Consider the following 15,361-nt stretch of genomic DNA (forward strand, 5'->3'; position numbering starts at 1 on the left):
TGTGCCCAGAAAACCGCCTCGCAATACGCGTAGTAGCTGGTTGAGAAAAACGGTTCGAATAATGACCGGGCCATGGTGTGATGTCACATTATGAAAAGTTGTCAGAAGATTATATTTGTCGGAATATTATACTCTCTACGATGGTATGTGGAATTTGTTTTGCAGAGACGGACACGATCCTTGTGTTCAAAATCTTCTATGGAGTATTCAGAGAAGGAACCCGCCTTGCAATGCCGAAGACAATCTGCGCACCAGACTCATTGTCATTGAAGCCTGGTTCAGGGGCTACTGAGGGAGTCCTAGATTAGGGGGTCCTCGGACAACCAGACTATATACTTTGGCCGGACTGTTGGACTATGAAGATACAAGATTGAAGACTTCGTCCCGTGTCCGGGTGGGACTCTCCTTTGCGTGGAAGGCAAGCTTGACAATTCGGATATGTAGATCTCCTCCCTTGTAACCGACTCCGTGTAACCCTAGCCCCCTCCGGTGTCTATATAAACCGGAGGGTTTAGTCCGTAGGACAACAACAATCATAATCATAGCCTAGCTTCTAGGGTTTAGCCTCTACGATCTCGTGGTAGATCAACTCTTGTAATACTCATATCATCAAGATCAATCAAGCAAGACGTAGGGTATTACCTCCATCGAGAGGGCCTGAACCTGGGTAAACATTGTGTCCCCTGCCTCCTGTTACCATCCGCCTTAGACGCACAGTTCAGGACCCCCTACCCGAGATCCGCCGGTTTTGACACCGACAATAGTCCCACATACTTATGGCACTGCCGTCTTGGTCACATTGGTGTCAAACGCATGAAGAAACTCTGTGCAGATGGACTTTTGGAGTCTCTTGATTATGAATCATTTGACACGTGTGAACCATGCCTCATGGGCAAAATGACCAAGACTTTGTTCTCTGGAACAATGGAGCGAGCAACCAATTTATTGGAAATCATACATACTGATGTGTGTGGTCCAATGAGCGTTGAGGCTCGCGGTGGCTATCGTTATGTTCTCACCCTCACTGATGACTTAAGTAGATATGGGTATGTCTACTTAATGAAACACAAGTTTGAGACCTTTGAAAAGTTAAAGGAATTTCAGAGTGAGGTAGAGAATCAACGTGACAGGAAAATAAAGTTCTTACGATCAGATCATGGAGGGGAATATTTGAGTCACGAGTTTGTCACACACTTAAGGAAATGTGGAATTGTTTCACAACTCACGCCGCCTAGAATACCTCAGCGTAATGGTGTGTCCGAACATCGTAATCGCACTCTATTGGATATGGTGCAATCTATGATGTCTCTTACCGATCTACCGCTATCATTTTGGGGTTATGCCTTAGAGACTGCCGCATTCACTTTAAATAGGGCTCTATTGAAATCCGTTGAGACGACACCGTATGAATTATGGTTTGGAAAGAAACCTAAGTTGTCATTTCTGAAAGTTTGGGGATGCAATGCTTATGTCAAGAAACTTCAACCTGAAAAGCTCGAACCCAAGTCGGAAAAATGCGTCTTCATAGGATACCCTAATGAAACTATTGGGTATATGATCCGTCTCCGTCGTATCTACTTTTCCAAACACTTTTCTCCTTGTTTTGGACACTAACTTGCACGATTTGAATGGAACTAACCCGGACTGACACTGTTTTCAGCAGAATTGCCATGGTGTTATTTTTGTGCAGAAATAAAAGTTCTCGGAATGACCTGAAAATCAACGGAGATTATTTTTGGAATATATAAAAAATACTGGCGAAAAGATCCACGTCAGGGGCCCACACCCTGTCCACGAGGGTGGGGGCGTGCCTACCCCCTGGGCGTGCCCCCTGCCTCGTGGGCCCCCTGACGCTCCACCGACGTCCATCTTGACTCCATATATTCACTTTCCGGGAGAAAAAAAAATCAGAGAGAAGGATTCATCGCGTTTTACGATACGGAGCCACCGCCAAGCCCTAATCTATCTCGGGAGGGCTGATCTGGAGTCCGTTCGGGGCTCCGGAGAGGGGAATCCATCGCCATCGTCATCATCAACCTTCCTCCATCACCAATTTCATGATGCTCACCGCCGTGCGTGAGTAATTCCATCGTAGGCTTGCTGCACGGTGATGGGTTGGACGAGATTTATCATGTAATCGAGTTAGTTTTGTTAGGGTTTGATCCCTAGTATCCACTATTTTCTGAGATTGATGTTGCTATGACTTTGCTATGCTTAATGCTTGTCACTAGGGCCCGAGTGCCATGATTTCAGATCTGAACCTATTATGTTTTCATGAATATATGAGAGTTCTTGATCCTATCTTGCAAGTCTATATTCACCTATTATGTGTTATGATCCGTTAACCCCGAAGTGACAATAATCGGGATACTTACCGGTGATGACCGTAGTTTGAGGAGTTCAAGTATTCACTATGAGTTAATGCTTTGGTCCGGTACTCTATTAAAAGGAGGCCTTAATATCCCTTAGTTTCCAATAGGACCCCACTGCCACGGGAGGGTAGGACAAAAGATGGCATGCAAGTTTTTTTCCATAAGCACGTATGACTATATTCGGAATACATGCCTACATTACATTGATGAACTGGAGCTAGTTCTGTGTCACCCTATGTTATAACTGTTGCATGATTGATCGCATCCGACATAATTATCCATCACTGATCCATTGCCTACGAGCTTTTCATATATTGTTCTTCGCTTATTTACTTTTTCGTTGCTACTGTTACAATCACTATAAAACCAAAAATATTTCTTTTTCTACCATTACCATTACTATCATATTACTTTGCTACTAAACACTTTGCTGCAGATATTAAGTTTCCAGGTGTGGTTGAATTGACAACTCAGCTGCTAATACTTGAGAATATTCTTTGGCTCCCCTTGTGTCGAATCAATAAACTCGGTTGCGATCCCCTATACTTGTGGGTTATCAAGACTATTTTCTGGCGCCGTTGCTGGGGAGCATAGCTCTATTCTTTGAGTCACTTGGGATTTATACCTGCTTATCACTATGAAGAACTTGAAAGATCAAAGAACCAAGATTTTTCCCTCAACTACGAGGGGAGGTAAGGAACTGCCATATAGCTCCGCACTTGATTCACCTTCTGTTTTGAGTAAACTTGCGACACCTACACATGCTATTGATTCTGATAGGTCGCATGTTATTGATGATGCCAGTTCTGCTTCGCATGATACTTATGATGAAACTACTTCTATGCTTGATAATATTGTGCCACTAGGTGAATTTCTTGATGAACAACTTGTTAGGGCTAGAGAGAATGAAATTATTGAATCTGATAATATTGATGAAAGTGATGATGAAGATTCTCCCCCTAGATATGAATTGCATGTTGTGCCTGAGGGTTATGTTATGGATGAAGAAACTGCTAGAGACTTTTTAGCTTGCAATGATAGATCTGATCTTAAGAAATTATTAGTTAAGCTTAAAGAAAAATCTTTGAATGCTAGAATGAAATATGACCCTACCTTTTCTACTTCACCTATCTTTATTACTGATAAGGATTATGATTTCTCTGCTGATCCTGAGTTAATTACTTTGGTTGAATCCGATCCTTTCTATGGCTGTGAATCTGAAACTGTTGTGGCACATCTCACTAAATTAAATGATATAGCCACCCTGTTTACTCATGACGAGAAAACTCGCTATTACTTTATCCTTAAGTTGTTTCCGTTCTCATTAAAGGGTGATGCTAAAACATGGTTTAATTCTCTTGATCTTGGTTGTGTGCGTAGTCCCCAGGATATGATTTATTACTTCTCTGCTAAATATTTCCCCGCTCATAAGAAACAAGCTGCTTTAAGGGAAATATATAATTTTGTGCAAATTGAATAAGAGAGTCTCCCACAAGCTTGGGGGAGGCTTCTCCGATTACTTAATACTTTGTGTGATCATCCTCTCAAGAAAAATGAAGTACTTGATATCTTTTATAATGGACTAACCTATGCTTCCAGAGATTACCTGGATAGTTGTGCTAGTTGTGTTTTCAGGGAAAGAACTGTTGATCAAGCTGAATTGCTATTGAATAATATGTTGACTAATGAAAATAATTGGACACTTCCTGAACCAACTCCTAAGCCAACTCCTAAGAAAAGGGGTATTCTATTTCTCAGTCCTGAAGATATGCAAGAGGCAAAGAAATCTATGAAAGAAAAAGGTATTAAAGCTGAAGATGTTAAGAATTTACCACCTATTGAAGAAATACATGGTCTTGATAACCCGACACAGGTAGTAAAGGTAAATTCTCTCTATAGATTTGATAAATATGAAATTCCATTTACTAAGTTTGCTAGCCAATGCTTGGATGAGTTTGATGACTTTATGGTTAAACAAGAGAACTTCAATGCTTATGTTGGTAGACAATTGAAATTCAATTCTGATATGCTAGAACACTTGAGTGATTATATGTCTAGAGTTAAAGGTGAACTTAAACTTATTAGTAAACATGCTTCTTTGGTTACCACTCAAGTAGAACAAGTACTTAAGGCTCAGAATGATTTGCTCAATGAATTAAATAATAAGAAAAATGAGAATACTGTTAGAGTTATGACTAGAGGTGGTAAAATTACTCAGGAACCTTTGTATCCCGAGGGCCACCCTAAGAGAATTTAGCAATACTAGCACATATGCCCATGCGTTGCAACGGGAAAGACAATTAGAATGTCTACCAAAGCACTAAGCACTCATCAACGCGACTCTACAACACCCAACGGTGCAACCTGGCGGCAACCGAGAGGTGCATGCCAAGGTCTAGCAGAAATGTACATTAGTCAGGCATTAAAAACCATGGTAGGCATGCGATATTTTTGATATGCTTTTTTGTACGACAGTTTATTGACACCATGCATGAATAAATCAAAGTTCATCCCTTTCAGTTTCTTGGGGCTATCTTAGGAATTTTAGCCAACCCACTTTGTCCAATTAACACACTTTCTTTTTCTCTCGAAAAATAGATTAGCTGTTAAAAAAAAGGACGAACTCACTTGCAGCAACAACACCAGCCCATGCACGCTCACCCCTCGCTGAAGCTTCTTGGAAATTAGAAAATAGCACCCACAAATCCGTCCAAGATTTCATTTAGAAGAAAAAATCTCAAGGGAGCAACATAATTTTGGGACGGAGGGAGTATGTCCAGCCTCGTTTACAGCTAGCAACTCTAACTCATCCCTCAATGTTCATGTTTATCTTCAGCCTCTCCCACAATCCCACACCTCATCATGTTTTCTTTAAGAAATCCCACACCTCATCCTTTATTTATTAACCAAGGAGCTTGTTGATTGTCTACTCATTGGTGTATATAAATTGTAATGATTTCATGAACAGTAGCAAGGCTGGACTACTAATTCAAAGGTTGCTGGTTGTATATATAGCCTTAAAAAGAAAGGACGTATCCTGAGTTCGATCCACAGGAGTAATAATATTTTACGTATTCTTGAAGCCCACTCACATGGTGCGTTGTGCAGGCCCATCAACACGTTGCGTTCGATCCGCTGGATTACATGACGCGGCCCAAGCAGCGCTAGTGGCTTCTGTGCCAAGAAAATATACGAAGTCCAGGTTTAATTCAATATAAGTATAGAACGTTCGTTGCGTTTATCAGAGAGACTTGTGGTAGGTGAGTTGGCTAGTTCGTTGTGCTTTGGATGTAGGGGCCCAGGTTCGAATTTCTATCTTGTAATTTTTATTAGTACGAATTTTGATGCATATGATGTGGTTCCCGAATTAGTACCACCTCGTATATATGTTTTAAATTCAAACTGAAAGCATAAATTTACAACAAGAAAGCGTATTGTGACGGTGAACCCACGGAGTCAATCCGTGCTTTATTATTAGGGAGAGATTCTCAGAGAACTAATGTTGATACACCTAGTCCTTCTAAAAAGAAGAAGAAGAAAAATGATAGGACTTTGCATGCTTCTAGTGAACCTGTTGTTGACACACCTGAGAATCCCAATGATATTTCTATTTCTGATGCTGAAACACAATCTGGTAATGAACATGAACCTAGTGATAATGTTAATGATGATGTTCATGTTGATGCTCAACCAAGCAATGATAATGATGTAGAGATTGAACCCGCTATTGATCTTGATAAACCACAATCAAAGAATCAACGTTATGATAAGAGAGACTTTGTTGCTAGGAAGCACGGTAAAGAAAGAGAACCATGGGTTCAGAAACCCATGCCTTTTCCTCCTAAACCATCCAAGAAAAAGGATGATGAGGATTTTGAGCGCTTTGCTAAAATGATTAGACCTATATTTTTACGTATGCGTTTGACTGATATGCTTAAAATGAATCCTTATGCTAAATACATGAAATATATTGTTACAAATAAAAGAAAGATACCGGAAGCTGAAATTTCCACCATGCTTGCTAATTACACTTTTAAGGGTGGAATACCAAAGAAACTTGGAGATCCAGGAGTACCAACTATACCATGCTCCATTAAAAGAAACTATGTTAAAACTGCTTTATGTGATCTTGGAGCCGGTGTTAGTGTTATGCCTCTCTCTTTATATCATAGACTTGATTTGAATAAGTTGACACCTACTGAAATATCTTTGCAAATGGATGATAAATCAACTGCTATACCTGTCGGTATTTGTGAGGATGTGCCTGTTGTCGTTGCAAACGTTCCTATCTTAACGGACTTTGTTATTCTTGATATTCCCGAGGATGATAGTATGTTGATTATCCTTGGTAGACCCTTTTTGAATACTGCAGGGGCTGTTATTGATTGCAACAAAGGCAATGTCACTTTTCATGTTAATGGTAATGAGCATACGGTACACTTTCCGAGGAAACAACCTTAAGTCCATAGTGTCAATTCTATTGGAAAATTTTCAACAATTACTATTGGAGCTTTTGAATTTCCTCTTCCTACTGTCAAGAAGACATATGATATTCTTATTGTTGGGGATGTGCATATCACCATTGAGGTAACCTAGTGTTATTCGAAATTTCTCCGGTTTCGTGTTTTTCGAAATGAGTTTGTTAACAAGACCTAATCAACCTTGTTAGTGGATTCATTTTGATGAGCATGAGATGGATGAAGTTAGAAAACACAACTCTCTGTACCCTCTTTTTACTTTATGTTATTTATATTAAATAAAGCAAAAAAAAGTATTTTATGTCCGTTTTCTGAATTATCCATGCAATAAAAAATACCCCAAAAATAAAAGTTCCCCAAATGCCCTGAAAATTAAATATGATTTTTTTCTAGAATATTTGAGGATTTTAGGCACTGAGAACACAGCAGGGGGAGCAACCACGTGCCCACGAGGGTGGAGGGCGCGCCCACCCCCTGGGCACGCCCCCTGCCTCATGGACCCCACGTGGGTCCCCTCCACTTATCCTTGCACCCACACACTTCGTCTTGCTCCAGAAAAATCACTAGCCAGCTCAAACCCGAGTTCTTGCTCATCTTGCTGCCATTTTCGATCTCCTTGCTCAAAGCTCCATTCACAAAACTGCTTTGCGGGATTGTTCTTTGGTATGTGACTCCTCCAATGGTCCAATTAGTTTTTGTTCTAGTGCTTTATTTATTGCAAATTTTTGCTGCTTAGGTGACCTTGTTCTTGAGCTTGCATGTCAATTTTATGTGGTCAAAAGTAGTTTTAATGCATGATATAGCCTCTAGGCACTTGTAGGAGTAGTTGCTATCAATCTTGTTGAGTTTGGATCACTTTTATTTTGAGTAAATAAAAATTTCAGAGGAAGAAATATGTTTAGGAAAATGTACCAAGGTGGTTCCTCAAGGAAACAAGGACCCAGGCCCGCAATACGCGAGCCGGACAATGAACTACCAAGGGATGCTCAAGTGCGGCCTTGTGAATGGCCGTCAGAGCACTTCATGGTTCGAGCAGGAATCAAGGAGGAATTTGACGCATATGTGCGTAACACTGATCTTGAGAGCTTCGAGGCAGATAAGTGCCGTCAGTACTACTACCTCACTGATTCCTTTGTGAGAAGGTTTGAATAATCATCACACAATTCTCAAACTGTCCTATTTGATCTTTATGATAAATCTTATACCATGGACTTAGAAGATTTTAATGCTACTTGTAAACTCCCACAGTGGGGTAATGTTAGTGAACCTTGTAAATCTGAATATAAATATTTTCTTGCTAGTATCACTGTGGGGGAATCTAGAGAAATAACACAAGCTACCATAGGAAGCATTCATTTTCCTGCCATACATTATTTTGCTCTCTTCATAGGTAGATGCATTAATGGTAAGGATGAAGCATGTCACATGTCTGTTCCCGACCTAAGTGTTCTCAAGAGTGCTGTATTAGGAGATAGACAATATAACTTGGGAGCCATTGTTGCACGTAGGTTGCATAATAATAGAATTAATGGAGATTTCTTTGGTGGAATTTATGCAACCCGTTTAGCTGATTTTCTTGAGATACCCATACGTGGATATGATATTGAGTTGCCTCCTGCTTATTTAGATTATAATGCTATGGTTTGTCATCAGTTTGTTGAGAGGAATGACCAGTCCCTCCAGTACCAACTAATCTTTGATAGACGACGCATCTATCACGTCGCTCTCCCTACTCCTTCTTTCTTTGACTTTCAGGAAAAAAAGAGATATGTTATAACCAGGGAGGAGGAGGATGAGTACGAGAGGAGGACGGAGGCAGATCGCCTCCAGGCTGCAGCTCTTCAGGCAGTAGCTGATGCATCTCAGTACGACCCCAGATTCAACTTCGGATATCCACCAGGCCATCAATGGGCAAAGACGAACTTAGGCCAAAAGCCTAAGCTTGGGGGAGTACATATTTCTCACCGACATTACATTCATGTTCACACACTCATGCCAGTTGTCGGTGCTCATACTTTTTCATTGTATCATCCATGCTAGTTTATTTTCCTTTTAAGCTTTCTTTTTTGTGTTTGAAAAACCTTAAGAAAAACCAAAAAAATTAGTTGTAGCTTTTAGTTAGTTTAGTTTTCATGCCTGTAGTAGTAATTAAAAAGAAAACCCAAAAAGATTTCCTATTCTTCTTTTGCTTGTTGGGAGCTTTCCCGTGTAAATAGTTTTGTTTTATTTCTTTCTTTTGGGGCTCGAGAGGAGAAGACCATAATGAAAATGTTGAGTGGCTCTCATATGCATTATTGTTGATCTAACAAAGAGCCCATATTACCTTGTTTTCTCCCTTGAATTGATTGCTTGCAGATTCTAGCTTAGTCCAATGCACGTGCACTATTATTATTATCCACACTATTCGGTCGTGCAAGTGAAAGGCAATAATGACGATATATGATGAACTGATTGAGATGAGAAAAGCTAGTATGAACTCGACATCTCTTGTTTTTGTAAATATGATTAGTTCATCGTTCCTGATTCAGCCTATTATGAATGAAACATGTTTGCAATGACAATTAGAGATTATAGTTGCTTATGCCATGCTTTATTAGCTAGGAGTTTATAATGGTTTACCTTGCGTGCCAACATGCTATTAAAATGGTTGTGATGTGGTATGATGGGGTGGTATCCTCCTTTGAACGACTCGAGTGGCTTGACTTGGCACATGTTCACGCATGTAGTTGAAACAAAATCAACATAGCCTCCATGATATTTATGTTCATGGTGAATTATATCCTACTCATGATTGCATTCGGTGTTGATTAATTTTAATGCATGTTCATGACTGTTGTCGCTCTCTAGCTGGTCGCTTCCCAGTCTCTTTCTAGACTTCACTTGTACTAAGCGAGAATACTGCTTGTGCATCCAATTCCATAAACCCCAAAGTTATTCCATATGAGTCCACCATACCTACCTATATACGGTATCTACCTGCCGTTCCAAGTAAATTTGTATGTGCCAAACTCTAAACCTTCAAATAAACATTCTGTTTTGTATGCTCGATAGCTCCTGTATCAACTAGGGCTGTCTGTGTCTTCCATGCTAGGCGGGTTATTCTCAAGAGGAGTGGATTCTGCTCCTCATTCATGAGAAAATGGCTGTTCACTGGGATGCCCAGTCCCATGCTGAAATCAAATCAAAATAATTGCAAACAAAACTCCCCCAGGATTGTTGTTAGTTGGAGGCACCTGTTGTTTCGGGCAAGCCATGGATTGATGCTTGTTGGTGGTGGGGGAGTATAAACTTTACCATTCTGCTTGGGAACCGCCTATAATGTGTGTAGCATGGAAGATATCGAGACCTCTTGGTTGTTATGTTGACAATGAAAGTATACCGCTCAAAATATTATTCATCTCTATTTCAAAATCGAGCTCTGGCACCTCTACAAATCCCTGCTTCCCTCTACGAAGGGCCTATCCATTTACTTTTATGCTGAGTCATCATCCTCTTATTAAAAAGCACCAGCTAGAGAGCACCGCTGTCATTTGCATGTATTAATGTTAGTTACATTGAGTATGACTTGACTGGATCTCTTTTACCATGAATGACAATGTCTAGCCAGTCCTTGATCTTTAAAGGTGCTCTGCATTTATGTTTTGCGGTCTCAGAAAGGGCTAGCGAGATACCATCTTGTTATATCATATTATGATTGTTTTGAGAAAGTTTTGTCATCCGAGATTTATTATTATTGCTCGCTAGTTGATTATGCCATTGGTATGAGTAAACATGAGACCTAAATGTTATTGTGAATATGGTTAGTTCATAATATTTGATGAAAACTTGAATGCTGGATTTACATATTTGCAACAACAAGAGCAAACGGAGTTTGTAAAAGTTTTTCTTTATCACTTTCAGTTTATCAACTGAATTGCTTGAGGACAAGCAAAGGTTTAAGCTTGGGCGAGTTGATACGTCTCCGTCGTATCTACTTTTCCAAACACTTCTGCCCTTGTTTTGGACTCTAACTTGCATGATTTGAATGGAACTAACCCGGACTGACGCTGTTTTCAACAGAATTGCCGTGGTGTTATTTTTGTGCAGAAATAAAAGTTCTCGGAATGACCTAAAAATCAACGGAGATTATTTTTGGAATATATAAAAAATACTGGTGAAAAGATCCATGTCAGGGGCCCACACCCTGTCCACGAGGGTGGGGGGCGCGCCCCCTGCCTTGTGAGCCCCCTGACGCTCCACCGACGTCCATCTTGACTCCATATATTCACTTCCGGGGAGAAAAATCAGAGAGAAGGATTTGAAGGAAATATGCCCTAGAGGCAATAATAAAGTTTTTATTTATATTTCCTTATATCATGATAAATGTTTATTATTCATGCTAGAATTGTATTAACCGGAAACTTAGTACATGTGTGAATACATGGACAAACAGAGTGTCACTAGTTTGCCTCTACTTGACTAGCTCGTTGAATCAATGATGGTTATGTTTCCTAACCATAGACACGAGTTATCACTTGATTAACGGGATCACATCATTAGAGAATGATGTGATTGACTTGGTCCATTCCGTTAGCTTAGCACGATGATCGTTTAGTTTGTTGCTACTGCTTTCTTCATGACTTATACATGTTCCTCTGACTATGAGATTATGCAACTCCCGAATACCGGAGGAACACTTTGTGTTCTACCAAACGTCACAACGTAACTGGGTGATTACAAAGGTGCTCTAAAGGTGTATCTGATGGTACTTGTTGAGTTGGCATAGATCGAGATTAGGATTTGTCACTCCGATTGTCGGAAAGGTATCTCTGGGCCCTCTCAGTAATGCACATCACTATAAGCCTTGCAAGCAATGTGACTAATGAGTTAGTTGCGGGATGATGCATTACAGAACGAGTAAAGAGACTTGCCAGTAACGAGATTGAACTAGGTATTGAGATACCAACGATTGAATCTCGGGCAAGTAACATATCGATGACAAAGGGAACAACGTATGTTGTTATGCGGTTTGACGGATAAAGATCTTCGTAGAATATGTGGGAGCCAATATGAGCATCCAGGTGCCGCTATTGGTTATTGACCAGAGACGTGTCTCGGTCATGTCTACATAGTTCTCGAACCCGTAGGGTCCGCACGCTTAACATTCGGTGACGATCGGTAATATGAGTTTATGTGTTTTGATGTACCGAAGGTAGTTCGGAGTCCTAGATGAGATCGGGGACATGACGAGGAGTCTCCAAATGGTCGAGACGTAAAGATCGATATATTGGACAACTATATTCGGACATCAGAAAGGTTTCGAGTGATTCGGGTATTTTTCGGAGTATCGGAGAGTTACGGGAATTCGCCGGGGAGTATATGGGCCTTATTGGGCTTTAGGGGAAAGAGAGAGGGGAGGCTGCACGCCCCCAAGGCTTAGTCCGAATTGGACTAGGGGGAGGGGCTGCGCCCCCTCCTTCCTTCTCTTCTCTTTTCCCTTTCCTTCTCTCCTACTCCTACTACATGGAAGGGGGAAAATCCTACTCCCGATGGGAGTAGGACTCCCCAGGGCGCGCCATAGTAGAGGGCTGGCCCTCCCCCTCGTCCAATCCTTTATATACGGGGGAGGGGGCACCCTAGGACACATAAGTTGACCAGTTGATCTTTTAGCCGTGTGCGGTGCCCCCCTCCACCATAATCCACCTCGGTCATATCGTAGCGGTGCTTAGGCGAAGCCCTGCGTCGGTAGCATCATCATCACCGTCATCATGCCATCGTGCTGACGGAACTCTCCCTCGAAGCTCTGCTGGATCGGAGTTCGTGGGACGTCACCGAGCTGAACGTGTGCTGAATTCGGAGGTACCGTACGTTCGGTACTAGGATCAGTCGGATCATGAAGACGCACGACTACATCAACCGCGTTCTCATAACGCTTCCGCTTACGGTGTACGAGGGTACATGGATGACACTCTCCCCTCTTGTTGCTATGCATCACCATGATCTTGCGTGTGCGTAGGATTTCTTTTTTGAAATTATTGTGTTCCCCAACAGTGGCATCCGAGCCAGGTCTATGCGTAGATGTTATATGCATGAGTAGAACACAAAGGAGTTATGGGCGTGGTATATACATATTGCTTGCCGTCACTAGTTGATTCTTGATTCAGCGGCATTGTTGGATGAAGCGGCCCAGACCGACATTATGCATACACTTACGCGAGACTGGTTCTACCGACGTGCTTCGCACACAGGTGGCTAGTGGGTGTCTGTTTCTCCAGCTTTAGTTGAATCGGATTCAATGAACAGGGTTCTTTTTGAAGATCAAAAAGCAATCACTATACCGCGTTGTGGTTTTTGATGTGTAGGTAAGAACGGTTCTTGCTCAGCCTGTTGCAGCCACGTAAAACTTGCAACAACAAAGTAGAGGACATCTAACTTGTTTTTGCAGGGCATGTTGTGATGTGATATGGTCAAGACGTGATGAGATATAAATTGTTGTATGACATGATCATGTTTTGTTAAAGTTATCCGCAACTGGCAGGAGCCTTATGGTTGTCTCTTTATTACATAAGATGCAAGCGCCATATAATTGCTTTACTTTATCGCTATGCGATAGCAATAGTTGCAAAAGCAATAGTTGGTGAGACGACCATGTGACGACACGTTGATAGAGATGAAGATGATGTAGATCATGGTGTCATGCCGGTGACAATAGAGATCATGACGGTGTTTTGGAGATGTAGATCAAAGGCACAAGATGATGATGGCCATATCTTGTCACATATTTTTGATTGCATGTGATGTTTATCCTTTATGTATCTTATTTTGCTTAGTTCGGCGGTAGCATTATAAGATGTTTATCCTTTATCCGGTAACGAGATTAAACTAGGTATTGAGATACCAACGATCGAATCTCGGGCAAGTAACATACCGATGAAAAAGGGAACAATGTTTGTTGTTATGCGGTTTGACCGATAAAGATCTTCGTAGAATATGTTGGAGCCAATAGAGCATCCAGGTTCCTCTATTGGTTATTGACCGGAGAGGTGTCTCGGTCATGTCTACATAGTTCTCGAACCCGTAGGGTCCGCACGCTTAACGTTCTATGACGATTTGTATTATGAGTTATGTGATTTGATGACCGAAGGTAGTTTGGAGTCCCAGATGAGATCGGGGACATGACGAGGAGAATCAAAATGGTCGAGACGTAAAGATCAATATATTGGAAGGCTATATTTGGACATTGGAAAGGTTCCGAGTGATTCGGGTATTTTTCGAAGTATCGAAGAGTTATGGGAATTCGTATTGGGCCTTAATGGGCCATACAGGAAAGGAGAGAAAGGCTTCAAGGGTGGTCGCTCCCCTTCCCCAAGGACTGGTCCGAATTGGACTAGGGAAAGAGGGCGCCCCCTTCCTTCCTTCTCCTTCTAGGACTATGGGAGGTGGAATCCTACTAGGACTAGGGAGTCCTAGTAGGACTCCACACTTTGGGTGCGCCCTATGAGGGCCGGCCTCCTCCTCCCTCCATCCTTTATATACGTGTCCAGGGGGCACCCCATAGACACACAAGTTGATCATTGATCTCTTAGCCGTGTGCGGTGCCCCCCTCCATCATAATCCACCTCGGTCATATCGTAGCGGTGCTTAGGAGAAGCCCTGTTCCGGTAGCATCATCATCACCGTCATCACGCCGTCGTGCTGACGAAGCTCTCCCTTGACACTCTGCTGGATCGTGAGTTCGTGGGACGTCACCGAGCTGAACATGTGCAGATCACGGAGGTGTCGTACTTTCGGTACTAGGATCGGTCGATCGTGAAGACGTACGACTACATCAACCGCGTTGTCGTAACGCTTCCTCTTATGGTCTACGAGGGTACATAGACAATACTCTCCCCTCTCATTGCTATGCATCACCATGATCTTGCGTGTGCATAGGAATTTTTTTGAAATTACTGCGTTCCCCAACATGTCTATTTTCCTTCTTGTTTGATTCTTGATGCAAAGCTCGGTAACCATCCTAGTCAGATCTGGAGAGGGACGTGATGTTCTAAACCAGGGATTGAATAGGAGAATTGGCAACAGAGCATCAACTAATATATGGAGTGACAGTTGGATTCCCAGGGACGTGATGATGTGTCCCTTTGGATGTAGGTCAGACAATCCTCATGTATGTGTCTGAACTCATTGATCAAACTTTAGCTAGATGGGACAAGGAGAAAATCACGGAGGTTTGCCTACTGATCGACGTGTCAGCCACTCTCGGCATACCTTTATGAACGACAAATATTGATGATAGTTGGTCATCGAATTTTGGAAAAAGAAGAAATGTTTCTGTTAGATTGGCCTATAAGATGATGGTTGCAACCAAAATGAGAGAGAAGCATGGCTAGATGGCTCCACGGGTTCATCAAGCATTAATAGCGATGTGGTATCATGGAAATTGCTATGGAAAACACTGGTATTAGGGAAGATACGCATGTTTTTTGGAGGCTAACGAAGAACTTGTTACCCACTAAGGATGTGAGAGCACACAGG

The 15,361-nt window shown here is 41.7% G+C and overlaps 1 pseudogene; it reads left to right on the forward strand.

Moving 5' to 3' along the window:
• Positions 1-15,102, forward strand: part of LOC147959157 (uncharacterized) — a 31,904-nt pseudogene extending 16,802 nt beyond the window's left edge.
• The last annotated feature ends 259 nt before the right edge of the window (positions 15,103-15,361 follow it).

Source organism: Triticum urartu, chromosome 7A (assembly GCF_056163025.1).
Source record: "Triticum urartu cultivar PI428250 chromosome 7A, HENAU_Tu73, whole genome shotgun sequence".
NCBI classification, from domain to species: Eukaryota; Viridiplantae; Streptophyta; class Magnoliopsida; order Poales; family Poaceae; genus Triticum; species Triticum urartu.